The 26,977-nt window shown below is 42.7% G+C and overlaps 1 pseudogene; it reads right to left on the minus strand.

The window, feature by feature from the left end:
• Window positions 1-424: 424 nt before the first annotated feature.
• Window positions 425-26,977, minus strand: LOC118375192 (probable phospholipid-transporting ATPase IIB; annotated as a pseudogene).

Raw genomic sequence — 26,977 nt, forward strand, 5'->3', positions numbered from 1 at the left:
ACACAAATAGAAATCCAAATGAAACCATCATACTAGTATCTCTACTCAGTAATGTTCAATGTAATTAAAAAAAACATACAAAAAGTTAAATGCGGAAAGCATAGTCATCGAGTTATACCAATTTTAAAACAGAGGGCAAATTGACCCAAACGATCCTGTCCAGTGCATCAAAGGGCAATTTGTTCTGTTTTTACATCTTTCCTCAGTCCCTTTTTGGTTTTGTGCTTACAGTCTTTTCAAGTATTACCACATTCCAGTGACAAATTCAGAACATTTTCTCATCATGTTTTTGCTTCTAGTGGTTCCTTGACCGCTTTAGTTTCCCTTTACTGTGGATCAGAAAGAAGAGCTGAAAAGAAGGATTGTAGAGAGACTAAGAAAAATAATTTGAGGGAGCGTGTAAGTAGGACAGAGCTTAAAATGGCTATGAGGACAGCTTAGAGTAGCTGGGTGGTGAGAACTTGCGTTTCAGGTATTTGATGATATAGAGAGGAAGACAGCTGACGACGGGGATCACTGACAGATTCCACAGGAAGGCTGGCGTTGTGATGAAGGCCAGGTCTGGGTGAAAAAACAACATAGGTTAGAAATCTGTCCAGATATCAGCACATTCAATATGTGACAGACACTAATATGTTGATATTATTTTGTTATAACTTACAATACCGTTCAAACATTTGGGGTCACTTAGAAATGTTCTTGTTATCGAAAGAAATAACAGAAAATTTATCAGAAATACAGTGTAGACATTGTTAATGTTGTAAATGACTGTCGTAGCTGGAAACGTCTGATTTCTTTATGGAATATCTGCATAGGTGTACAGAGGACCATTATCAGCAACCATCCCTCCTGTGTTCCAATGGTATGTTGTGTTAGCTAATCCAAGTTTATCAATTTAAAATGCTAATTGATCATTAGAAAAGCCTTTTGCAATTATGTTAGCACAGCTGCAAACTGTTGTTCTGATTAAAGAAGCAATAAAGCTGGCCTCCTTTAGACTAGTTGAGTATCTGGAGTATCAGCATTTGTGGGTTCGATTACAGGCTCAAAATGGCCAGAACCAAATAACTTTCTTCTGAAACTCGTCAGTCTATTCTTGTTCTGAGAAATGAAGGCTATCCATGCGAGAAATTGCCAAGATACTGAAGATCTCGTATAACGCTGTGACCTACTCCCTTCACAGAACAGAGCAAACTGGCTCTAACAAGAATAGAAAGAGGAGTGGGAGGCCCCGGTGCACAACTGTGTAAGAAGACAAGTACATTAGAGTGTCTAGTTTGAGAAAGAGACGCCTCACAAGTCTTCAACTGGCAGCTTCATTAAATAGTAAATCAAATCTAATTTTATTTGTCACATACACATGGTTAGCAGATGTTAATGCGAGTGTAGCGAAATGCTTGTGCTTCTAGTTCCGACAATGCAGTGATAACCAACAAGTAATCTAACTAACAATTCCAAAACTACTGTCTTATACACAGTGTAAGGGGATAAGGAATATGTACATAAGGATATATGAATGAGTGATGGTACAGAGCAGCAAACAGTAGATGGTATCGAGTACAGTATATACATATGAGATGAGTGTGTAGACAAAGTAAACAAAGTGGCATAGTTAAAGTGGCTAGTGATAAATGTATTACATAAGGATACAGTCGATGATGTAGAGTACAGTATATACATATGCATATGAGATGAATAATGTAGGGTAAGTAACATTATATAAGGTAGCATTGTTTAAAGTGGCTAGTGATATATTTACATCATTTCCCATTATTAAAATGGCTGGAGTTGGGTCAGTGTCAATGACAGTGTGTTGGCAGCAGCCACTCAATGTTAGTGGTGGCTGTTTAACAGTCTGATGGCCTTGAGATAGAAGCTGTTTTTCAGTCTCTCGGTCCCAGCTTTGATGCAACTGTACTGACCTCGCCTTCTGGATGATAGCGGGGTGAACAGGCAGTGGTTCGGGTGGTTGATGTCCTTGATGATCTTTATGGCCTTCCTGTAACAACGGGTGGTGTAGGTGTCCTGGAGGGCAGGTAGTTTGCCCCCGGTGATGCGTTGTGCAGTCCTCACTACCCTCTGGAGAGCCTTACGGTTGAGGGCGGAGCAGTTGCCGTACCAGGCGGTGATACAGCCCGCCAGGATGCTCTCGATTGTGCATCTGTAGAAGTTTGTGAGTGCTTTTGGTGACAAGCCGAATTTCTTCAGCCTCCTGAGGTTGAATAGGCGCTGCTGCGCCTTCTTCACGACGCTGTCAGTGTGAGTGGACCAATTCAGTTTGTCTGTGATGTGTATGCCGAGGAACTAGCTACCCTCTCCACTACTGTTCCATCGATGTGGATAGGGGGGTGTTCCCTCTGCTGTTTCCTGAAGTCCACAATCATCTCCTTAGTTTTGTTGACGTTGAGTGTGAGGTTATTTTCCTGACACCACACTCCGAGGGCCCTCACCTCCTCCCTGTAGGCCGTCTCGTTGTTGTTGGTAATCAAGCCTACCACTGTTGTGTCGTCCGCAAACTTGATGATTGAGTTGGAGGCGTGCGTGGCCACGCAGTCGTGGGTGAACAGGGAGTACAGGAGGATCAGCGGGGAGGAGATGTTGTTGCCTACCCTCACCACCTGGGGGCGGCCCGTCAGGAAGTCCAGTACCCAGTTGCACAGGGCGGGGTCGAGACCCAGGGTCTCGAGTTTGATGACGAGCTTGGAGGGTACTATGGTGTTGAATGCCGAGCTGTAGTCGATGAACAGCATTCTCACATAGGTATTCCTCTTGTCCAGGCGGGTTAGGGCAGTGTGCAGTGTGGTTGAGATTGCATCGTCTGTGGACCTATTTGGGCGGTAAGCAAATTGGAGTGGGTCTAGGGTGTCAGGTAGGGTGGAGGTGATATGGTCCTTGACTAGTCTCTCAAAGCACTTCATGATGACGGAAGTGAGTGCTACGGGCGGTAGTCGTTTAGCTCAGTTACCTTAGCTTTCTTGGGAACAGGAACAATGGTGGCCCTCTTGAAGCATGTGGGAACAGCAGACTGGTATAGGGATTGATTGAATATGTCCGTAAACACACCGGCCAGCTGGTCTGCGCATGCTCTGAGGGTGCGGCTGGGGATGCCATTTGGGCCTGCAGCCTTGCGAGGGTTAACACGTTTAAATGTCTTACTCACCTCGGCTGCAGTGAAGGAGAGACCGCATGTTTTCGTTGCAGGCTGTGTCAGTGGCACTGTATTGTCCTCAAAGCGGGCAAAAAAGTTATTTAGTCTGCCTGGGAGCAAGACATCTTGGTCCGTGACTGGGCTGGGTTTCTTCTTGTAGTCCGTGATTGACTGTAGACCCTGCCACATGCCTCTTGTGTCTGAGCCATTGAATTGAGATTCCACTTTGTCTCTGTACTGACGCTTAGCTTGTTTAATAGCCTTGCAGAGGGAATAGCTGCATTGTTTATATTCGGACATGTTACCAGACACCTTGCCCTGATTAAAAGCAGTGGTTCGCGTTTTCAGTTTCACGCGAATGCTGCCATCAATCCACGGTTTCTGGTTTGGGAATGTTTTTATCGTTGCTATGGGAACGACATCTTTGACGCACGTTCTAATGAACTCGCACGCCGAATCAGCGTATTCGTCAATATTTCCATCTGACGCAATACGAAACATGTCCCAGTCCACGTGATGGAAGCAGTCTTGGAGTGTAGAGTCAGCTTGGTCTGACCAGCGTTGGACAGACCTCAGCGTGGGAGCCTCTTGTTTTAATTTCTGCCTGTAGGCAGGGATCAGCAAAATGGAGTCGTGGTCAGCTTTCCCGAAAGGGGGGCGGGGCAGGGCCTTATATGCGTCGCGGAAGTTAGAGTAACAATGATCCAAGGTTTTACCACCCCTGGTTGCGCAATCGATATGCTGATAAAATTTAGGGAGTCTTGTTTTCAGATTAGCTTTGTTAAAATCCCCAGCTACAATGAATGCAGCCTCCGGATAAACAGTTTGCAAAGAGTTAAATAAAGTTTGTTCAGAGCCATCGATGTGTCTGCTTGGGGGATATATACGGCTGTGATTATAATCAAAGAGAATTATCTTGGAAGATAATGCGGTCTACATTTGATTGTGAGGAATTCTAAATCAGGTGAACAGAAGGATTTGAGTTCCTGTATGTTTCCTTCATCACACCATGTCCCGTTAGTCATGAGGCATACGCCCCCGCCACTCTTCTTACCAGAGAGATGTATGTTTCTGTCGGCGCGATGCGTGGAGAAACCCGTTGGCTGCACCGCCCTGGATAGCGTCTTCCCAGTGAGCCATGTTTCCGTGAAGCAGAGAACGTTGCAGTCTCTGATGTCCCTTTGGAATGCCACCCTTGCTCGGATTTCGTCAACCTTGTTGTCGAGAGACTGGACATTGGCAAGAAGAATGCTGGGAAGTGGTGCGCGATGTGCCCTTTTTCGGAGTCTGACCAGAACACCGCCGCGTTTCCCTCTTCTACGGAGTCGTTTCCTTGGGTCGCTGCATGCGATTCCTTGGGTCGCTGCATGCGATCCATTCCGGTGTACCCGCAAAACACCAGTCTCAAAGTCAACAGTGAAGAGGCGACTCCGGGATGCTAGCCTTCTAGGCAGAGTTGCAAAGAAAAAGCAATATCTCAGAATGGCCAATAACAATAAAATATTAAGATGGGCAAAAGAACACAGACACTGGACAGAGGAACTGTGCCTAGAAGGCCAGCATCCCGGAGTCACCTCTTCACTGTTGACGTTGAGACTGGTGTGCCAATAGCGGACTCAGCTATTTCAGCCATACCCATTGCTGACAGGTGTATAAAAGCGAGCACACAGCCATGAAATCTCCATAAACTAACATTGGCTGTAGAACGCAGTGGAAAACGTAGCCAATTGTCATACTTGAGTAAAAGTAAAGATACCTTAATAAAAAAATACTCAAGTAAAAGTCACACAGTAAAATACTACTTGAGTAAAAGTCTAAAAGTATTTGATTTTAAATATACTTAAGTTTCAAAAGTAAAAGTCATTTCAAATTGCTTGTATTAAGCAAACCAGACAGCACAATGTTCTTGTTGTAAATTGTTTACGGATAGCCAGGGGCACTCCAGTCTCAACACGCAGACATCATTTACAAACTAAGCATTTGTGTTTAGTGGGTCCGCCAGATCAGAGGCAGTAGGGATGACCAGGGATGTTCTCTTGATAAGTGAGTGAATTGGACAATTTTTTACCTTAAAAATGTAACAAGTACTTTTGTGTGTCAGGGAAAATATTTGAAGTAAAAATTATTTTCTTTAGGAATGTAGTAAATTGAAAGTTGTAAAAAATATAAATAGTAAAGTAAAGATACCCCCAAAAACTACTTAAGTAGTGGTATAAAGTATTTTTACTTCAGTACTTTACACTACTGGTAGAATGGCCTTAATGAGAGCTCAGCGACTTTCAATGTGGCACCATCATAGGATGCCACATTTCCAACAAGTAGGTTCATAAAATGTCTGCCCTGGTCAACTGTAAGTGCTGTTATTGTCAAGTGGAAACGTCTAGGAGAAACAACAGCTCAGCCGTGAAGTGGTAGGCCACACAAACTCAGAACGGGACCGCCAAGTGCTGAAGCGCATAAAAATAGTCTGTCCTCAATTGCAACACTCACTACCGAGTTCCAAACTACCTCTGGAAGCAACGTCAGCACAAGAACTGTTCATCGGGAGCTTCATGAAATGAGTTTCCATGACCGAGCAGCCACACACAAGCCTAAGATCACAATGCGCAATGCCAAGCGTTGGCTGGAGTGGTGTAAAGCTTGCCGCCATTGGACTCTGGAGCAGTGGAAATGTGTTCTCTGGAGTGATGAATAACACTTCAACATCTGGCAGGCCGAAGGACGAATCTGGGTTTGGCGGATGCCAGGAGAACACTACCTGCACGAATGCATATTGCCAACTGTAAAGTTTGGTGAAGGAGGGCTAATGGTCTGGGGCTGTTTTTCATGGCTCGGGCCCATTTAGTTCCAGTCAAGGGAAATCTTAACACTACAGCATGCAATGACAATCTCAACGATTCTGTGCTTCCAACTTTGTGGCAACAATTTGGGGAAGACCCTTTCCTGTTTCAGCATGACAATTCCCCCATGCACAAAGCGAGGGCCATACAAAAATGGTTTGTTGAAGATCGGTGTGGAAGAACTTGCCTGGCCTGCACAGAGCCCTGACCTCAACTCCATTAAACATCTTTGGGATCAATTGGAATTCCGACTGCAAGCCAGGCCTAAACGGGCAGTATCAGTGACGACCTCACTGATGCTCATATGGCTGAATGGAAGTCTCTGCAGCAATGTTCCAACATCTAGTAGAAAGCCTTCCCAGAAGAGTTGAGGCAGTTATAGCAGCAAATGGGGGACCATCTCCATATTAATGCCCATGATTTTGGAATTAGATGTTAGACAAGCAAGTGTCCACATACTTTTGGTAATGTAGTGTATATGTCACATCAAATAGGGCTGCAAAAGACATGGTCAGAGTATGGTCACAGAAGGAACATTGCCAGGGCTGAGCAGTCACAGCACAGTCAAAAACAGTGATGAGAGGAAAAGTTGAAAAGGAGGTGGAACAGAAGATAGGTAGCGTTTCCACAGTGCTGTACAGCTACCCAGAAAAGCTCCAAAGGACACCCTGCCTATGCCTGTCCCAAGGCCATGTACAATGGAAAAAGAGAGGACAAGTAGCAGAGAGAAAGCGAGAGAGAAAGAGACAAGGTGAGTGCCAGCATGAGAGAGAGAAAACAGGGAGCGAGAGATACAAAAGAGAGCGAGGGAGAGAGACAGAAGACGGCAGACACAAGCAAAGCAAAGCACAGACCTCCAAGGTTTAATTGGGTTAACTCATAAACATAAGTGCAAAGTGCATCAAACTAAAACACAAAAGCTGCAGTGTAGTGTAGTGCAAAGGGTGATATTGTTACTACAAGTGTTTGGCAAACCTGCCTTTGACATAACAAAAAGCAACAGAACAAAATTATTATTTCCCCTCAATCCTTCTGAGCACAATAGCAAACAGCATAATAAAAAAATAAGGGGGGATAAAGAAAGTTGAATTTAGTTGTTTTTCTCTTCAGGTAAAGAATATTTGCTTACCTAAGTAGTCGTTGAGGAAGGCAAGCGAGGCTATGTAGCAGCCTAGACTGAGGAACTCTGCTAGCACCATGAGCCAGGTACAAATGTTGAGCGCCACCATGAGCAGCTCGGTGAGGATCAGCGCAGTGAAGGAGATGGCCACCACGTGCACAAGCTCCGACTCAAACAACAGCAGTGCGCCGTACATCAGGATGCCACCTGGGGATGCCTCAAAGAAGTGTTAGTGACGTAGTAGCGGTTGAGTAACTGTTTAATCATTTTGAGAAAGAAACTAGAGAATGGGTCAACTAGAATGTATTCTAGTAATCAACTAAAATCAATTTGTTTCTACTTAATGTTGATAAGACCTAAAAAATACAATGAATTGGTTTATTCTTTTAGGGGACGAAATATGTACATTTGGCCTTCATTTTGGTTTATTTAATTTAAGTTACTTTGATCCCCAATGGGGAAAGAGGGATACCTAGTCAGTTGTACAACTGAATGCATTTAACTGAAATGTGCCATCCGCATTTAACCCAACCTCTCTGAATCAGAGGTGCGGGAGGCTGCCTTAACATCCACGTCATCAGCGCCCAGGGAACTGTGGGTTAACTACCTTGCTCTGGGGCAGAAGGACAGATTTTTACATTGTCAGCACAGGGATTCGATCCAGCAACCTTTCGGTTACTGGCCCAATGTCCCTACCCTACCTGCTGCCCCTTCAATGCTCACTGAAAGTCTGTTATTCATTGAGACACCAGACAGTCCAGTAAGTCTGGAGACACGGGGTTTGACTCAATCATATTATTTATCGCGTATCCCGAACCCACCCAGGTAAACCCCTCTGAGTACTGTAGCTTGACACTCATTCATCTATTCTATGGTTGTGCCTATCATTTAATCATAACGCTCTGCGAATTGAGCTTAATTGCCTATAACTGATCACATAATTGCCTTTTCCATACAGTCTACATACAGTGCATTCCTGAGAGTTAAACTAGATGATAAATTAAAACTGACGATCGTGGCCTGTTTCATTGGTATTAGGCCTTTAATTAAAAAACGAAAGCTGTCAGGAAGGTACACTTCAGTAGGAACATAAGATCTTTTTCAACACGCTGCATGGCTTAGTGATTACATAAATATTGATTTACAGAACACACAAAAGTCTGGATGTAACTGTGGATGACTCTTGGTAACCTAAGCTACTGAGAAACAGGACTGTCTGAGAGTCAGGGGACAGTGGACTGAAGTTTTGCACATAGTAAAAATGATGAAATAGAAGTGTGTTGCCTGGACAAACAGTGAGTAATAAAAATGTGGTTTAGCCACTATGCTGCGCGTCATTCAGATTGCTTTCAGGAAAGTTGCCATACTGTGTACGGATGGATCCTTTGGATATAAAAGTTTGTGCACCTGTTATATTTCTAATATCCATTATGTTTCTCAGCACCCTTCCCTGTGTGTTAGTATCCATCATTAGAACTGTGTTAAGGAAATCTAACTCAGAAAGCTACAGGAGTATCCTGTCAACCCTCTTACCTTGGTAAATACTGATTAACTGATTAACAAATGCCTCGGTGCTTGACAAACTGGCCCAGGGCTGCTGAGCGCTTGTAGCTGTTCCTGCCGTGGACAACGAGCAGCAGACCAATGTGCTTAATAACTGGGTGATGGAGAAATATTCAGTCTTCATAAGGGGTGCCTGCTTCTCCTCCTGCATGGGAAAAGCATAAGAGCATATTCTATGGATGGACACATACGGGGCCCTTAACAGGTTTTGCATTTTTGTAAAAAAAAAATAATGTTTTTACTATTTAATGTAATAATAAATGGATAAGGTAAGAGGCGTAATATGGATTATTAACCTTTCCTTCAATACCAATGCCACAGTCTGCTGCCTGGATCATATTGACATCATTACCTCCATCACATGGAGAGCCACATGTCAGCCACAGGTTCAATAATAGCATGTAAAAGAGCAATATGGAGATAAGGGTTATGCCCCAGGACAAAACAATGTTAACAGAGATGCTTATGCTCTTTGATTGTGGACATAGGGGTGTACCTTCTCATAATGGGTCTAGTTTCTTCATTTTCAAAACAAAGTAGTCAATAGTGAGATACAGGTATATTACTGGTAGGCATTTTCTACAATTTATTTTATAATTTGGCATTCATTGTACACAGATCATTGTAGCAGTTCTGTGTCTCAAAGGATGAGAGTGGTTAGTTGTTACAAAACCTGTGCCATAGGTGGAACAGGTTCTGTTGGCTGTGTGCTGCTTGAGCGGGTGGACGATCTGGGCTTTCTGAGTGGGGGAGCAGCGACAGCAGACTACCGCTGGACACTGACACGCCAGTTCCACAAACTCATGCTCATAGTCCCGGAGACTATGTGGGAAGATAAACATATGGATTTGGAAAACACAAACACATCTGGACACCACAAGCACATTCACATATTACTTACTGTACCATCTCTTCAGATCAACAGTGATAAAATGTAGTTTGTTTTGCTTATAAAATCATAACTGATGTGCTTTGTTGCTCTTCTTGCGGTTTTGGACTCAAAAGGTTTTAGTTTTGACACCAGAATATTTTTGTCTGCTGTACCATCTTGAGAGGCTTGTGAGAAGTGTGTTGTGTTGTAGTACCGCCAAGGAGTCTCCAGAGATGACCAGAGCACAGTCGTGTTTCCTTCTGAAGGCATTGAGCTCCAGATGGGCCTCTCCACCGTTGGAGACCTGCTCGAGAGCCCGGCAACACAATCAGTGGAAGGACAGATACAAGACCATTTCCTCATCCCTTTAAATACTCATTAAGTGAGAGATTATTATTTTAACATTAAAAAGAAAGAGAAACGTACCCATCTTCACTTCTGGACACCAAATGGGAGCTTTTAGCGATACAAGTAGTTGTCTCCAGCTTATCCCCAGTAAGCATCCATATCTGAACTGAAAACAAAACCATGACAAGGAATCAGTGACAGAGTATCCGCAAAGGACCATCTTGCAGTATTTCATATTATACAAGGACCAGTCAAATTCTATGGAGTGCCTCTTTTTCACAGCTAACATTATAATGTACATGGAAACAACAGCACAATTTAAATGCAGCCAACATGAACAGTACGTTCACAGTTTGATTCCAGCATTGCTGAGGAGCTCCAGGGTTGGCCTGATGTCAACCTCAACCCCAGTCAAACACAGAAGCTCCATCTCCCTCTCCAGACTTTCTACCACTGCTGACACCTTCAGAGCCTGGTCATGCATACGCAGCTTGGCCTGGTTGTACCGGTTCTACACTGACACAGAGAGGGAAAGAGAGACCATCAGTGAGGGAGGAGAGATGAGAAAGGAAGTGATAATTAAAGAGAGGTAGGGAGATACAAATAGATAGTCAAAGGGAGAAATCTGAGATAAATAAATAGCCATGGCAAGAGTGTAGTGCAAGAGAGGAGAGGAAATAAGTGGAACGAGGGAAAGTATTGGGTTTGTAGGTTATTTTGAATTCAGCAGGACATTAATCCTCTAATCTAAGCCTGGGTGGGGATTCTATTACGCTAACATATGGAGTTGTTTTAAGATGGTCATACAAAGGATCATTTAAATATTTGACTTTGCATTTTAAGACATTTTAAGATATACAGTACCAGTCAAAAGTTTGGACCTATTCATTCAATGTTTTTTCTTTCTTTCTTTCTTCACCTTATATTAAAACTATGAAATAACACACATGGAATAATGTAGTAACTAAAAAAGGGTTAAACTAATCTAAATATATTTTAGATTCTTCAAAGTAGCCACCCTTTGCCTTGATAACAGCTTTGCACACTCTTGGCATTCTCTCAACCAGCTTCATGAGGAATACTTTTCCAACAGTCTAGAAGGAGTTCCCACATATGCTGAACACTTGTTGGCTGCTTTTCCTTCACTCTGCAGTCCAACTCATCCCAAACCATCTCAATTGGGTTGAGGTTGGGTGACTGTGGAGGCCAGGTCATCTCATCCAGCACTCCACTCTCCTTGGTCAAATAGCCCTTACACAGCCTGGAGGTGTGTTTTGGGTCATTGTCCTGTTGAAAAACAAATGATAGTCCCACTAAGCGCAAACCAGATATGATGGCGTATCGTTGCAGAATGCTGTGGTATCCATGCTGGTTAAGTGTGCCTTGAATTATAAATAAATCACAGACAGTGTCACCTGCAAAGCACCCCCCACACCATCACACATCCTCCTCCATGCTTCATGGTGGGAACCACACATAAGGAGATCATCTGTTCACCCACTCTGTGTCACACAAAGACACGGCAGTTGGAACCAGAAATGTCAAAATTGGGCTCATCAGACCAAAGGACAGATTTCCATCAGTCTAATGTCCATTGCTCATGTTTCTTGGTACAAGCAAGTCTCTTTTTCTTATTGGTGTCCTTTAGTAGTGGTTTATTTGAAGCAATTCGACCATGAAGGCCTGAATAACGCAGTCTCCTCTGAACAGTTGATGTTGAGATGTGTCTGTTACTTGAACCCTGAAGCATTTATTTGGGCTGCAATTTCTGAGGCTGGTAACGTTAATGAAAGTATCCTCTGCAGAAGATTTAACTCTGGGTCTTCCTTTCCTGTGGCTGTCCTCATGACAGCCAGTTTCATCATAGCGCTTGATGGTTTTTGTAACTGCAAATGAAAAAAACTTCTAAAAGTTCTTGATTGACTGACCATGTTTTAAAGTAATGATGGACATTGCTCTTAGCTTATTTGAGCTGTTCTTGCCAAAATATGGACTTGGTCTTTACCAAATAGGGCTATTTTCTGTATCCCACCCCTAACTTGTTACAACCCAACTGATTGGCTCAAACGCATTAAGGAAAAAAAGAAAATCCACAAATTCACTTTTAACAAGGTACACCTGTTAATTTAAAAGCATTACCTCATGAAGCTGGTTGAGAGAATGCAAAGTTGTCATCAAGGCAAAGGGTGGCTACGTTGAAGAATCTCAAATATTGTAACGAAGTGGGCTGAGAGTCGGGAAGAAAGTTCAGGGAGGGAGTGTTTTAATAAATAAACACAAAATAAGAAACACGAACAACGCACAAACATGACACAGGAACCTAAACAATAATGTCTGGGGAAGGAACCACAGGGAGTGACATACAGTTGAAGTCGGAAGTTTACATACACTAAGGTTGGAGTCATTAAAACTTGTTTTTCAACCAACCTCTTTCCCTACTGTATTTATTTTATTCATTTATTTATTTTGCTCCTTTGCACCCCATTATTTTTATTTCTACTTTGCACATTTCTTCCACTGCAAATCTACCATTCCAGTGTTTTACTTGCTATATTGTATTTACTTTGCCACCATGGCCTTTTTTTGCCTTTACCTCCCTTATCTCACCTCATTTGCTCACATCATATATAGACTTGTTTATACTGTATTATTGACTGTATGTTTGTTTTACTCCATGTGTAACTCTGTGTTGTTGTATGTGTCGAACTGCTTTGCTTTATCTTGGTCAGGTCGCAATTGTAAATGAGAACTTGTTCTCAACTTGCCTATCTGGTTAAATAAAGGTGAAATAAATTAAATTAAATAAAAAACCACTCCACAAATTTCTTCTTAACAAACTATAGTTTTGGCAAGTCGGTTAGGACATCTACTTTGTGCATGACAAGTCATTTTTACAACAATTGTTTACAGACAGATTATTTCACTGTATCACAATTCCAGTGGGTAAGAAGTTTACATATACTAAGTTGACTGTGCCTTTAAACAGCTTGGAAAATTCCAGAAAATGATGTCATGGCTTCAGAAGCTTCTGATAGGGTAATTGATATCATTTGAGTCAATTGGAGGTGTACCCGTGGATGTGTTTCAAGGCCTACCTTCAAACTCAATGCCCATCATGTTGTGGGGGTGCTTCGCTGCAGGGGGGACTGGTGCACTTCGCAAAATAGATGGCATCATGAGCGAGAAAAATGATATGGATACATTGAAGCAACATCTCAAGACATCAGTCAGGAAGTTAAAGCTTGGTCACAAATGAGTCTTCCAAATGGACAATGACCTCAAGCATACTTCCAAAGTTGTGGCAAAATGGCTTAAGGACAACAAATCAAATCAAAGTTTATTTGTCATGTGCGCCGAATACAACATTGAAATGCTTACTTACAGGCTCTAACCAATAGTGCGAAAAAAAGCCGCGAAATTCAAACAAGCCTGCAAAGAACTAATGGGACTGTAGCGACTGTGTTGACTTCAAAATCTGGGGAGTGAACTACGTTTCTATTCAAGCGTTGATCGACATGGTAATGGCTCTGTAGTATTGGAGAAAAGTTGAAAAAACTGACCCTCCATTACATTTGGACTTGTCATGCCGTAACGTACAGCACCCATAAAGCAAATATTTCTGTCTTACAATCTCTCTCCACCAGGTGTAGCACTTCTCTCATCATTTAAAAACAAGAAATGGATAGTGACGGGGGTAAGGGGGGATACTTAGTCATTTTTTTGCGTCGTCACTGCAAGCGATCATGACTCTCAAAAGACAATGTTTACTTCTGAAGATCACTTTAGCACCGCCCTAAAACCCCGATGCAAATTTGATACAAACCTTCAAATCAGTATGTAATGACACATTACATAAACTCTTTACAGTTTTTTATTTATATTTTAGAGGCGATAAGGTGATGTTGGACAAAAAGCATTTTTCCCACACGACATCTCTCCTTCTCAATATCACGCATTAGTTACGCTTCCCCACCCGCCATTTTTAAAAATACCCGACGGAGCTCGTTGCCTTCTTGAATCATGCAGAAACGGGCAGTGTGGAGGTCATGTCGTTTATTTTGTTGGAAAGGGGAGAAATTGTGCTTTACAATGGCATTGACATTACAGTTGATCTGGAAGTATTACGTTATTTGGCGCTAAAATAAGGTCAATTGTACGGACCAAGGCGTTATACAAAAGTGAGTGAGTTTACGTTATATATACAGACACCGGTTAGTCAGGCTTATTGCGGTAGTATGTACATGTAGGTATGGTTAAAATGACTATATATATTTGATGAACATAGAGTTGCAGTAGCGTAAAAAGAGGGGTTGGCGGGTGGTGGGACACAATGCAGTTAGCCCGGTTAGCACTGGTTGGTCGGGCCAATTGAGGTACTATGTACATGAATTTATACTTAAAGTGACTATGCATATTAGATAAACAGAGAGTAGCAGCAACGTAAAAGACGGGTTGGGGTGGGTACACAATGCAAATAGTCCGGGTAACCATTTGAGTCTTATGGCTTGGGGGTAAAAACTGTTGAGAAGCCTTTTGGTCCTAGACTTGGCACTCCGGTATCGCTTGCCATGCGGTAGTAGAGAGAACAGTCTATGACTGGGGTGACTGGGGTCTTTGACCATTTTTAGGGCCTTCCTCTGACACCGCCTGGTGTAGAGGTCCTGGATAGCAGGTAGCTTTGCCCCAGTGATGTACTGGGCCGTACACACTACCCTCTGAAGTGCTTTACGGTCAGAGGCCGAGCAATTGCCATACAAGGCAGTGATGCAACCGGTCAAGATGTTATCGATGTTGCAGCTGTAGAACCTTTTGAGGATCTCAGGACCCATGCCAAATCTTTTTAGTTTCCTGAGGGAAAATAGGCTTTGTCGTGCCCTCTATACGACTGTCTTGGTGTGTTTGGACCATTCTAGTTTGTTGTTGATGTGAACACCAAGGAACTTGAAGCTCTCAATCTGCTCCACTACAGCCCCGTCGATGAGAATGGGGGCGTGCTCTGTGCTCCTTTTCCTGTAGTCCACAATCATCTCCTTAGTCTTGGTTACGTTGAGGGATTGGTTGTTATTCTGGCACCACCCGGCCAGGTCTCTGACCTCCTCCCTATAGGCTGTCTCTTCGTTGTCGGTGATCAGGCCTACCACCTACCACTGTCTGCAAACTTAATGATGGTGTTGGAGTTGTGCCTGGCCATGCAGTTGTGGGTGAACATGGAGTACATGAGGGCACTGACCACGCACTCCTGGGGAGCTCCATTGTTGAGGATAAGCGTGGCATATGTGTTGCTACCGACCCTCACCACCTGAGGGCGGCCCGTCAGGAAGTCCAAGATCCAGCAAATTGGTGTTGATTTGATTCATTACCAGCCTTTCAAAGCACATCATGGCTACGGACGTGAGTGCTACGGGTCCGTAGTCATTTAGGCAGGTTGCCTTTGTGTTCTTGGGCACAAGGACTATGGTGGTCTGCTCGAAACATGTTGGTGTTACAGACTCAGACAGGGAGAGGTTGAAAATGTCAGTGAAGACACCTGCCAGCTAGTCTGCACATACCCGGAGCACACATCTTGGTAACCCGTCTGGCCAAGCAGCCTTGTGTATGTTGACCTGTTTAAAGGTCTTACTCACGTCTGCGTGATCACACAGTCATCCGGAACAGCTGATGCTCTCATGCATGCCTCAATGTTGCTTGCCTCAAAGCGAACATAGAAGTGCTTTAGCTCATCTGGTAGGCCCGTGTCACTGGGCAGCTCGCGGCTGTGCTTCCCTTTGTAGCCTGTAATAGTTTGCGAGCCCTGCCACATCCGTCGATTGTCGGAGCCGAATTTAGCTCTGTACTGACACGTTGCCTGTTTGATGGTTCGTCGCAGGGCATAGCGGGATTTCTTGTAAGCTTCCAAGCCCCACACCTTGAAAGCAGCAGCTCTACCCTTTAGCTCAGTGCGAATGTTGCCTATTATCCATGGCTTATGGTTGGGGTATGTACGTACAGTACCTGTGTGGATGGCGTCCTCAATGCACTTATTGATAAAGCCAGTGACTGATGTGGTGAATTGCTCAATGTCATTGGAAGAATTCCGGAACATGTTCCAGTCTGTGATATCAAAACAGTCCTGTAGTTTAGCATCTGCTTCATCTGACCACTTGTTTTATTGACCGAGTCACTGGTGCTTCCTGCTTTAATTTTTGCTTGTAAGCAGGAATCAGGATGGAGTTGCGGTCGGATTTACCAAATGGAGTGCGAGGGAGAGCTTGGTACGCGTCTCTGTGTGTGGAGTACAGGTGATCTATAATTTTTTTCCCTCTGGTTGCACATTTAACATGTTGATAGAGATTTGGTAGAACTGACTTAAGTTTCCCTGCATTAAAGTCTCCGGCCACTAGTAGCGCCACCTCTGTGTGAGTGGTTTCCTGTTTGCTTATTTCCTTATACAGCTGACTGAGTGCAGTCTTAGTGCCAGCATCTGTTTGTGGTGGTAAATAAACAGCCATGAAAAGTATAGCTGAGAACTCTCTAGGCAAGTAGTGTAGCCTGCAATGTATCACAATATACTTCAGGCAAGCTAAATCTAGAGACTTCCTTCGATTTCGTGCACCATCTGTAGTTTACAAATATGCACAGACCGCCTCCCCTCATCTTATCGGAGTGTGCAGTTCTATCCTGCCGGTGCAGCGTATATCCCGCTAGCTGAATATCCATGTCGTCATTCAGCCACGATTCCGTGAAACATAGGATATTACAGTTTTTGATGTTCCGTTGGTAGGATATTCATGATCGTACCTCATCTAGTTTATTGTTCAATGATTGTACGTTGGCGAGTCATATTGACGGTAACGGCAGCAACTCGCCTTCTGTGGGTCCTTGCGAGGCATCCGGCTCTTCGTCCTCTGTACCTGCGTCGCTTCCTCTTGCGAAAAACTGGGATGCCGGCCCTGCCGGTTGTTTGGAGAATATCATGTCTTGAATATCAAGTCTTGCTTGTTGTGGAAAAAATCTTTGTCTAATTCGAGGTGTGTGATCGCTGTCCTGATATCCAGAAGCTCTTTTCTGCCATAAGATACTGTTGCAGAAACATTATGTACAAAATAATTTACAAATATCGTGAAAAACACCCACATAATAGCACAATTGGTTGAGCGCCCATAAAACTGCTGCCATGTCTTCCAGCGCCATTTTAGGTTGTTGCATACAAAGTCAAGGTATTGGAGTGGCCATCACAAAGCCCTGATCTCAATCCTATAGAAATGTTGTGGGAAGAACTAAAAAACCATGTGCGAGCAAGGAGGCCTACAAACCTGACTCAGTTACACCAGCTCTGTCAGGAGGAATAGGCCAAAATTCACCCAACTTATTGTGGGAAGCTTGTGGGAGGTTACCCGAAACGTTTGACCCAAGTTAAACAATTTAAAGGCAATGCTACCAAATACTAATTGAGTGTATGTAAATTTCTGACCCACTGGGAATGTGATGAAAGAAATAACAGTTGAAATAAATCATTCTCTCTACTATGTGGTCCTTCTGTAGCTCAGTTGGTAGAGCATGGCGCTTGTAACGCCAGGGTAGTGGGTTCGATCCCCGGGACCACCCATACGTAGAATGTATGCACACATGACTGTAAGTCGCTTTGGATAAAAGCGTCTGCTAAATGGCATATATTATTATTATTATTATTACTATTATTCTGACCCATCTAGACAAGATGAATACCTATGTGAGAATGCTGTTCATTGACTACAGCTCGGCATTTAACACCATAGTGCCCTCCAAGCTCGTCATCAAGCTCGAGACCCTGGGTCTCGACCCCGCCCTGTGCAACTGGGTACTGGACTTCCTGACGGGCCGCCCCCAGGTGGTGAGGGTAGGCAACAACATCTCCACCCCGCTGATCCTCAACACTGGGGCCCCACAAGGGTGCGTTCTGAGCCCTCTCCTGTACTCCCCGTTCACCCACGACTGCGTGGCCACGCGCGACTCCAACTCAATCATCAAGTTTGCGGACGACACAACAGTGGTAGGCTTGATTACCAACAACGACGAGACGGCCTACAGGGAGGAGGTGAGGGCCCTCGGAGTGTGGTGTCAGGAAAATAACCACACACTCAACGTCAACAAAACTAAGGAGATGATTGTGGACTTCAGGAAACAGCAGAGGGAACACCCCCCTATCCACATTGATGGAACAGTAGTGGAGAGGGTAGTAAGTTTTAAGTTCCTCTGCGTACACATCACAGACAAACTGAATTGGTCCACTCACACAGACAGCATCGTGAAGAAGGCGCAGCAGCGCCTCTTCAACCTCAGGAGGCTGAAGAAATTCGGCTTGTCACCAAAAGCCCTCCCAAACTTCTACAGATGCACAATCGAGAGCATCCTGTCTGGCTGTATCACCGCCTGGTACGCAACTGCTCCGCCCACAACCGTAAGGCTCTCCAGAGGGTAGTGAGGTCTGCACAATGCATCACCGGGGGCAAACTACCTGCCCTCCAGGACACCTACACCACCCAATGTCACAGGAAGGCCATAAAGATCATCAAGGACAACAACCACCCGAGCCACTGCCTGTTCACCCCGCTATCATCCAGAAGGCGAGGTCAGTACAGGTGCATCAAAGCTGGGACCGAGAGACTGAAAAACAGCTTCTATCTCAAGGCCATCAGACTGTTAAACAGCCACCACTAACATTGAGTGGCTGCTGCCAACACACTGACTCAACTCCAGCCACTTTAATAATGGGAATTGATGGGAAATGTAAAATATATCACTAGCCACTTTAAACAATGCTACCTAATATAATGTTTACATACCCTACATTATTCATCTCATATGTATATGTATATACTGTACTCTATATCATCTACTGCATCTTTATGTAATACATGTATCACTAGCCACTTTAACTATGCCACTTTGTTTACATACTCATCTCATATGTATATACTGCACTCAATACCATCTACTGTATCTTGCCTATGCCGCTCTGTACCATCACTCACTCATATATCTTTATGTACATATTCTTTATCCCCTTACACTTGTGTCTATAAGGTAGAAGTTTTGGAATTGTTAGCTAGATTACTTGTTGGTTATTACTGCATTGTCGGAACTAGAAGCACAAGCACAAGCTACACTCGCATTAACATCTGCTAACCATGTGTATGTGACAAATAAAATTAGATTTCATTTGATTTGACATTTCACATTCTTAAAATAAAGTGGTGATCCCAGCTGACCTAAAACAGGGACTTATTACTAGGATTAAATATCAAGAAGAGTTTAAATGTATTTGACTTAAGGTGTATGTAAACTTCCGACTTCAACTGTATATAAGGGAAGGTAATCAGGGAAGTGATGGAGTCTAGGTGAGTCTGATGACGCGCAGGTGCACATAACGATGGTGACAGATGTGCGCCATAACGAGCAGCATGGTGACCTAGAGGCCGGAGGGAGCACACATAACAAATATAAAATATATTTTGATTTGTTTAACACTTTTTTGGTTACTACATGATTCCATGTTTTATTTCATAATTTTGATGTCTTCATTATTATTCTGCAATGTAGTTAGTGCAATGTAGTTAGTTTAAAAAATAAAATAAAAAATAGAATGTGTAGGTGTGTCCAAACTTTTGACTGGTACTGTATATAAAAACATTATTTGACAAAGCATTGAATTTGGATTTACTTCTATTAGCCCATAGAAACACATTGAATTCATACATGGATAAACAGAAGAAAGATCAGGAAACAATTTTTTTTTTACACACATTTAACCCTTTCTTTTAGGCACTAAACTACTTACATATACTTCTACTCATTCTTTTTTTAAACAGGTACCGTGCTACCTTCAGTCGAGTCTTGTGATGCTTGTGGGCGTCCTAGAGCAAAACAACCGACATGTTCGTGAGAGACTCACCTTTACATAGAGGATTCATACCACCCTGCATGCCACTGCTGACTTGTCTCTGAAGCTAAGCAGGGTCGGTCCCTGGATGGGTGACCAGATGCTGCTGGAAGTGGTTTTGGAGGGCCAGTATTTATATACATTTTATTGAACCTTTATTTAACTAGGCAAGTCAGTTAAGAACAAATTCTTATTTACAATGACGGCCTACCCCGGCCAAACCCTAATCTAATCTGGCCCAATTGTGCGCTGCCCTATGGAAGGCACTCTTTACTCTGATCTAAAACAATATCCCAATGCCCCAGGGCAGTGTTTGGGAACATTTCCCTGTGTAGGGTGGCGTCTTTCAGATGGGACGTTAAACGGGTGTCCCGACTCTTTGTAGTCACTAAAGGTCCCATGGCACTTATTGGAAGAGTAAGGGTGTTATATTCCTGTGTCCTGTCTAAATTCCCAATCTGGTCCGCATTCCATCATGGCAACCTTAATCATCTCCCCTGTAACTATTCCCCAGGTTGTTGCTGTAAATGAGAATGTTCAGTCAACTTACCTGGTAAAATAATACGACTTCATATGAGTCCCATGACGCTTGTGGGGGTTGTAGAGCAAAACCACTGACATGAGTCTCCCCTTTCCATAGTGGGGTCATAATCGTTTATAGGCCAAACCGTTCGGAGCTATCATTTGCGTGAGAAGACCAATTTTCAGAATGTCTCATGGTCAGACAAACACAGCTGTAGCTTTGCCATGCGGTGGATTGGGATGCAGCCCATGCAGATAGCTCTAGCTTAAACAGACAAAAGTTTTATTATTATGCTAATTAGATTTCCGTGGAACCGCAGAAATCAACTCAAGTGGGTTAATCAGGGACATTATATTTTGTACCTCAAAGTCTGCTTACTGCTCCTTGGATAGGCATTTATTAGCCACCGTCCTAAGCCCTTCCCTGGCAATGTTCCCACTCTGAGAACAAAAAAGGGGATTGTTAGGAGAGAGGGACGTAATATGATGAAAATATGAATTACTGAACAATTGTAGGGACACCAACTCAATATCTATATTCCAGGCAGATATTTTTCATTCAACAAACAATACGTTTTAACAAATGTCATATGACATACAGTAGGTTAAACACACTGTATAGTATAGAGTAGAGGCATAGATCATTTCATCTAACTGAGAGTCAGCTGCATCAGAACAGTCAACCAACAACGACAGAAGTCAATGGGGAATAAAGCCACCTAGGGGCTAAATTCAGAGGACACAAAATCAACAGATGGTGGTTTATTTTTTATATGAAACGCCAATGAGCTGAAACTGACACGGTGATTGCTTATTGACATGGTACCCATACTGCTTGGACAGTCTACGGGATATTACAGTCAATGGAACATCATTAAAACTGTTGTTAGGAATATGACATACTGGATCTGTCCCAAATGGCACCTTATTCCCTATATAGTGAACTCATTTATATTAAACCACAGCCTTGGTCAAAAATAGTACACTAAATAAGGAACAGGGCACAATTTGGGAGGCAGACACTGTAATGGCTCCTAGAAAAGGAATGCAATTCATGTAGGTCACTAATTAAATTGAAAACAGCCTCTGGTCATAAATGACTCAATACTGCCAATATAATTATGAACATACAGTACTCCACACCCAGTCATGGGTGGGCCTGTTGATCTTGTGATGAATGTCCTGGTTAACAATTGAGGTAATTAGCCTGCATGTGTTAGATTCATTTTTTTCATATAATACAGCCTTACCTCCTCCTCCAGCCACTCATTGTACTGCACGATATACTCGCCATGGCAACATCAGTGCCCTTAATAAACATGTGATGTCACCTGTGGTCTCCTCCTAGAGCAAAGTATGAAAACAATTATACATGTTTAACCATATAAAAAGCATTTCAGTGCCATATCATACTAACAACAGACCTGAATTCAAATACTACTTTAAATCCTTCAAATTAGTTTAATGTTTGTGTTAACCTGCCTAGATGGGGTTTGCACTTCTCTGACTTTTCTATTGATTCCATTGCAACGGGATAGCTCAATCAAGCACAGCTTAAGTATTTTAAATGATTTCAAATAGTATTTAAACCCAGGTCTGACTAACACACACACATAGTTACCAAACGTAATGGTCACCAAAACTAAGTCCATACCCTGACGATGATGACCATCCTCTTGCTCTTGGAGGTGAAGGTCTGCAGGATGTAGTAGGTTAGGATTTGTCCTGCTGGGGTCTTCGGCAGCAGGGAGTTCAGGTCCCTAGTCACCAGTCAGGCCTACGCTCTCAGTCCACCGCACCAGTGCCACCTAAAAAGAGGAACAACGCACACACAGTAAGGTCAGGAACACACCCGCACTACTACACAGACCCAAGCCCTCTGCTCCTCTCATTAGGGGCTGGCTATGGGTCCACATAGAGGTTTCACAGGTCAAGGTTAGGGGCTCTGTGTATGCTCACATGGTCAACTTCCTGATCGCCCTGAAACAAATCCAACACATGAAATTAACTGGTTCATTGTTAAGTATCATTCACAGCTGAGAGGGAATACAATGAGACACAGAACGAGGTTGTTAGCCTCATAATAACAGAAGGACTAACTATAACTCAGTGGCCAATTATTACACAATAGAAGGAGCAGAATGGTGAATAATCCTGAAGTCATAGGCTATGCTTTAGATTACGACATATGGTGAAGGGACCAAAACCAATATAATATACCTACTGTAATATATATAAAATAATATACCTACCAATGACAATAACATATATAGACAGTTTCCAAGGGGGAAACTCATGTCAGGAAGTACACTAATGCTAATGTCAAATGTGTTATGCAGGATCATTACGATGCTAGATAAGCATAAAAATATGCACATTTTGATCATTTGTTTGTCCAATAATCTATATAAAATGACCCTAAGTATCGCTTGTGGTCAAAAAGCATGGTCAATAATTGAAACAGAAAGGCATGCGCTAAAACTGGCCTCCACTTAAAGCTGCAATATGTAATGTTTTGAGTGACCCGTTATGAATCGGTCATTCTCAATGAAAGCAAGTCTAAGAAGTTGTAGATCTGTTCTATGTGTGCTATTTCTATGCTTCCCGATCTTGTTTTTTTCTTACATTTCGGTTTTGGACACAAGCTTCAAACAGCTGAAAAGACAATATTTTTTGTTATTGAAACAATATTTCACAGCAGTTTAGATGGTAAATTGATTCTCTGCACTATACTTTGCTTGTTTTGATTCACATAAACTGAAATTAGGCAAACTATTATAAATTTTGCAACCAGGAAATGGCGGAGCGTTTCTGAATGTAACTGAACTGAGGTTTATCATAATGAATGGGGATCTTTGTGGTTGTGTGTGTGCTAGCGTGCGTGTCCCTTCCCCCAATAATAATAGAGCATACACTCAACCGCAGCTTCTGAGTGTATGTTCAGTACACAATTGTCATGCAGTACATCACTTTACTGGATATAACTCAAAGTCCTGAATCATCATCCACTGTCATAATATTGATAGTTCGTTGCCTTACAAATACTATGTATACAATGGTCGAAGTGCTTTATCTCTGGAGTCTGGACACCATTCATTCACAAACAGAGGAGTGTTTTTCTATTTGTCTTTTCCCTCCCACCAAGTTCAGCTACACGACTCAATTCTCCACGTCCTCATTTTTTATTTGCTCACTCAAAAGGTTGATATTACTGTATACTCCTGACTTACAAAAAGGAACTGATTGCTAATACCCCATAATTTTTTTCTGGTTCCCCTTTTGAGGTCCGTGCTAGGCTGGCTATATGTACTTTATACACATCTGTGGCAAGAACGTGTGTATGCGCGCGCGCACACAGTCAGGATCTATACCTACCTCCTCAATCTAGTTTATCAGCTCCATGGGAACTATTTAAAGCAATTTCAACTTTGATACAAACTGTATGTGAATCATATGTTACATAAGGAATTTAAGAGACTACCCGTGACTACTTTACGATGTTATGTTCTTATTTTTCAGAGTAAATAACTCACGGACAAAATAGAAACTTTAACCAAGTTGAATCATTCCCCAAAGGTTCTGTACAGCTGAAAACAGGCAGCTAAAAATGTAAGACATCACAGTTTATATGCATCCTACTTAAGACACTCCTCTTCCTTACAGTTTATGGCTCCACAGGAAAGAAGGTAACCAGATAACAACCTTGATTACTCCCTTAAGGGGAACTGACCTCACCTCCTGACCCAGAGATATCCATCTGTCTTCCCTATATCAACACATCACTCTCCTCTCTTCCATCAAAACACATTCCAAAGCCTTCTGGCTTTTTACAAACTCATTCAGCCTCTATTCAATGCTTTTTCTCTATCATTTATTTAATATCTCAATGTTCAAAGTTTAGCAGATCCCAGCAACGACAATGGCAGACCAGTTTAAACTACCCAATCAATCATTTGAATACCATTCCCAACATTCTAGTGATCATGTATATCAAAATTAAATCAACAGCATCTAAGCATTTCATGATGAAAATGGATCTGTAATAGCTCAATTCTTCCCACTATGTCCCACCAATCAAAACTAGGATTTTAAAAGCACTTGCTAAACATTATTTTCTTTGTTGATTTAGGGTGGTCAACATTCAAGATAACATGTAGCACTACATTTTAGTTGTCATATTAGAACTATGCATGTATGTAAAACATTCATACATGCTGACTGACTCCATAGATAAATGTCCATCTTTGCAGTTTTATTTGGTCACCTATTGAAATGGGTCAATCAGGGACTTATATATGCAAGTGATAAGACCCAACAAGCCAAACAAATTGTTCCTTTGCCTGGTACTCCCATTGTGGTCCACCTTTTCTATCCAATATAAAAGACAGCGGGGAGGAAAAATAGTGAGTGAGAGAGAGTCATATGTGAGAGAGTCATATGTGAGGGAGAGATGGAGCAGAAAAGAGAGAGGGCGACAGATAGGGGTGGTGGGGGGACTGAACAACCACATACCCCTCTTATTGTCTCTCAGAGAACATGTAATATTGATCAATCCAAGCAGTGCCAGACAATAGAGGCAGATAGCTCCAAGTGTAAAGGGAAATAAATATACACATCAAGGTGAGACAGGATGGACGAGCAGGCAGGCAATTCCAGAGCAAACAAAAAGGGAAACCGAGCTATACATCTTTTGGTTACCTTATCATCTTCATTTTGACTTCTAGTCTGGGCTGGGCTCGAGCCTAGTGCAAGCCAAGGTAAGTTCCACAAAGGCCTCACAAAATCATTGTTCCATGGGTGAAAAACACTCCAGTGGCCCGGAACACTGTACTATATGAGGGGATTAGCGATCCTTAGATATGAATTGAATATTTATGACAAAGTTATATGACGAAGACTCCTCCTCATCCAGCAACCTCTCCCTGTTCCCTCTGTGTATTCGATATTCATCTAGGACTTTCTTGGAATTCTCTAATAACAGCGGCCATATTCCCATCAGAACGGGCAGTAAATAAAGTTGAACAAAGATGCCCATTCCGAATGTTCCAAAATGTTGTGTCCTGCTGACTATGTTTGAAATAAGACCATTGATACAGTAGACAGGTAATGCAGTGACTTTCATAGGCTGCAATCACCCTGCCAACTCTCACTAGCCTGAGAAAAAATCCTGACAATGCCATAACTGAGGTGCTACAGCACAACACCAGCACTCCGTCTCCCTCCCTCACTAAGCAGTGAAGTAGCTACCAGATGATTAAACCCTCACTCCGCTCAGGGCACAATTCATTTGACACGGTTTTAAACCAAATGACACAGCAGCACGGAAACGCTGTATCATCATCTGTATTGTGTCATATCTGGTTTGGGGGCTTTTACATCTTCTCCGCCCTGACAACACCCATCAATTCAACTCAGTGGCATCTCACGGACAGTCCACTGTGCCAGCTAGGTTTGACAAGGTTGATGTGATCCACTGGAGCGGGTAATATCGCCTTATTAACCATTGTTGCTGCTAGAGAGAGAGAGAGAGAGACTCCTACAAAAATTCAAAATGACAACCCTTCAGCAAGCCTACAACAGAACGCTCACTTCACTATGAAAAATGGGAGTGGTAGCCAGTCAAGTTATGAGAGCTCCTTCTATTGCCAGCTGCCCTTAACTTCATGCTTCATCTTACCCTCCTTTCAGACTACCCTTCACTGCTACATTCTCATTTTCTCTGTTTTAATCCCTTACACCGAGGTGGGTAAATGCTTGGTCTCCTTTGAGGGTTAAACCTCTATATATATTCATATATGTCTACATTGAATTCTGCATTTAATAGATTACTTCCCCTGAGTTGGCAGATCTGTGCACAACTGCGCTCTATACTGCACATTCAACGTAACAATGTGGCATCACAATAGCTCTGCACGTGATATTAAAATGTATTTATTCCTATGAATTACATCATGCTTACAGATGACTACAATTTCACACATTGATATCTATCTATATGCTCTTTGTTCCTCACAAACCATGTCATGCAGGGACCTATTACTAGGTTATGATAGATTTTAACGTAGCGTTACAATACATCTCTGTCACGCTCTGTCATCTCTGTAATAAAAGGAACATGAAACACACCAGTACTACAAATCATTAGGGCTGAAGCGTTAGCTGCTGACGAGTAGTGTGCTAAAAAGACGCATCTTTCATTAGCAGAGCTTAAACAGAGTGCAGTCATGACTTCAGCTACAGATCAAACTCAGCCACCTAGAGGAAATGATGGTCTTGAAAGTATGTCGGTGTAAAGCTTAAGGACTGAGCATGAATGAACAATGAAAAGGCCAAGAGGAGAAGTAGCGGAGAGAGAGGTTTAACGCAATGACTCTTTTTGAGGAGTCGTGAGCCATGATCTCTCCTGATCTTGGAAAGTTAATAAAGCAAAGAGATCAATAGCTAATCTTTCTGCTGCTAATTCTTATAATTGACAAGTGATGTTTGCACATGTTTACTGAAGCTACTCAAATTCAGTGAACCATTTAGGACAATACTAAGAATGTGACCCTTAGTAGAGTATGATCACCTGTGCATATGACTGCACTATATGGCTCTGGATCTCGTCCATGGTGTCCGTCCCATAGGACACTGTCCCCAGGTGCAGCCGCTTGAAGATCAGCTCGTT

This window comes from Oncorhynchus keta, unplaced genomic scaffold (genome assembly GCF_023373465.1).
Source record: "Oncorhynchus keta strain PuntledgeMale-10-30-2019 unplaced genomic scaffold, Oket_V2 Un_contig_2186_pilon_pilon, whole genome shotgun sequence".
Classification (NCBI taxonomy): Eukaryota; Metazoa; Chordata; class Actinopteri; order Salmoniformes; family Salmonidae; genus Oncorhynchus; species Oncorhynchus keta.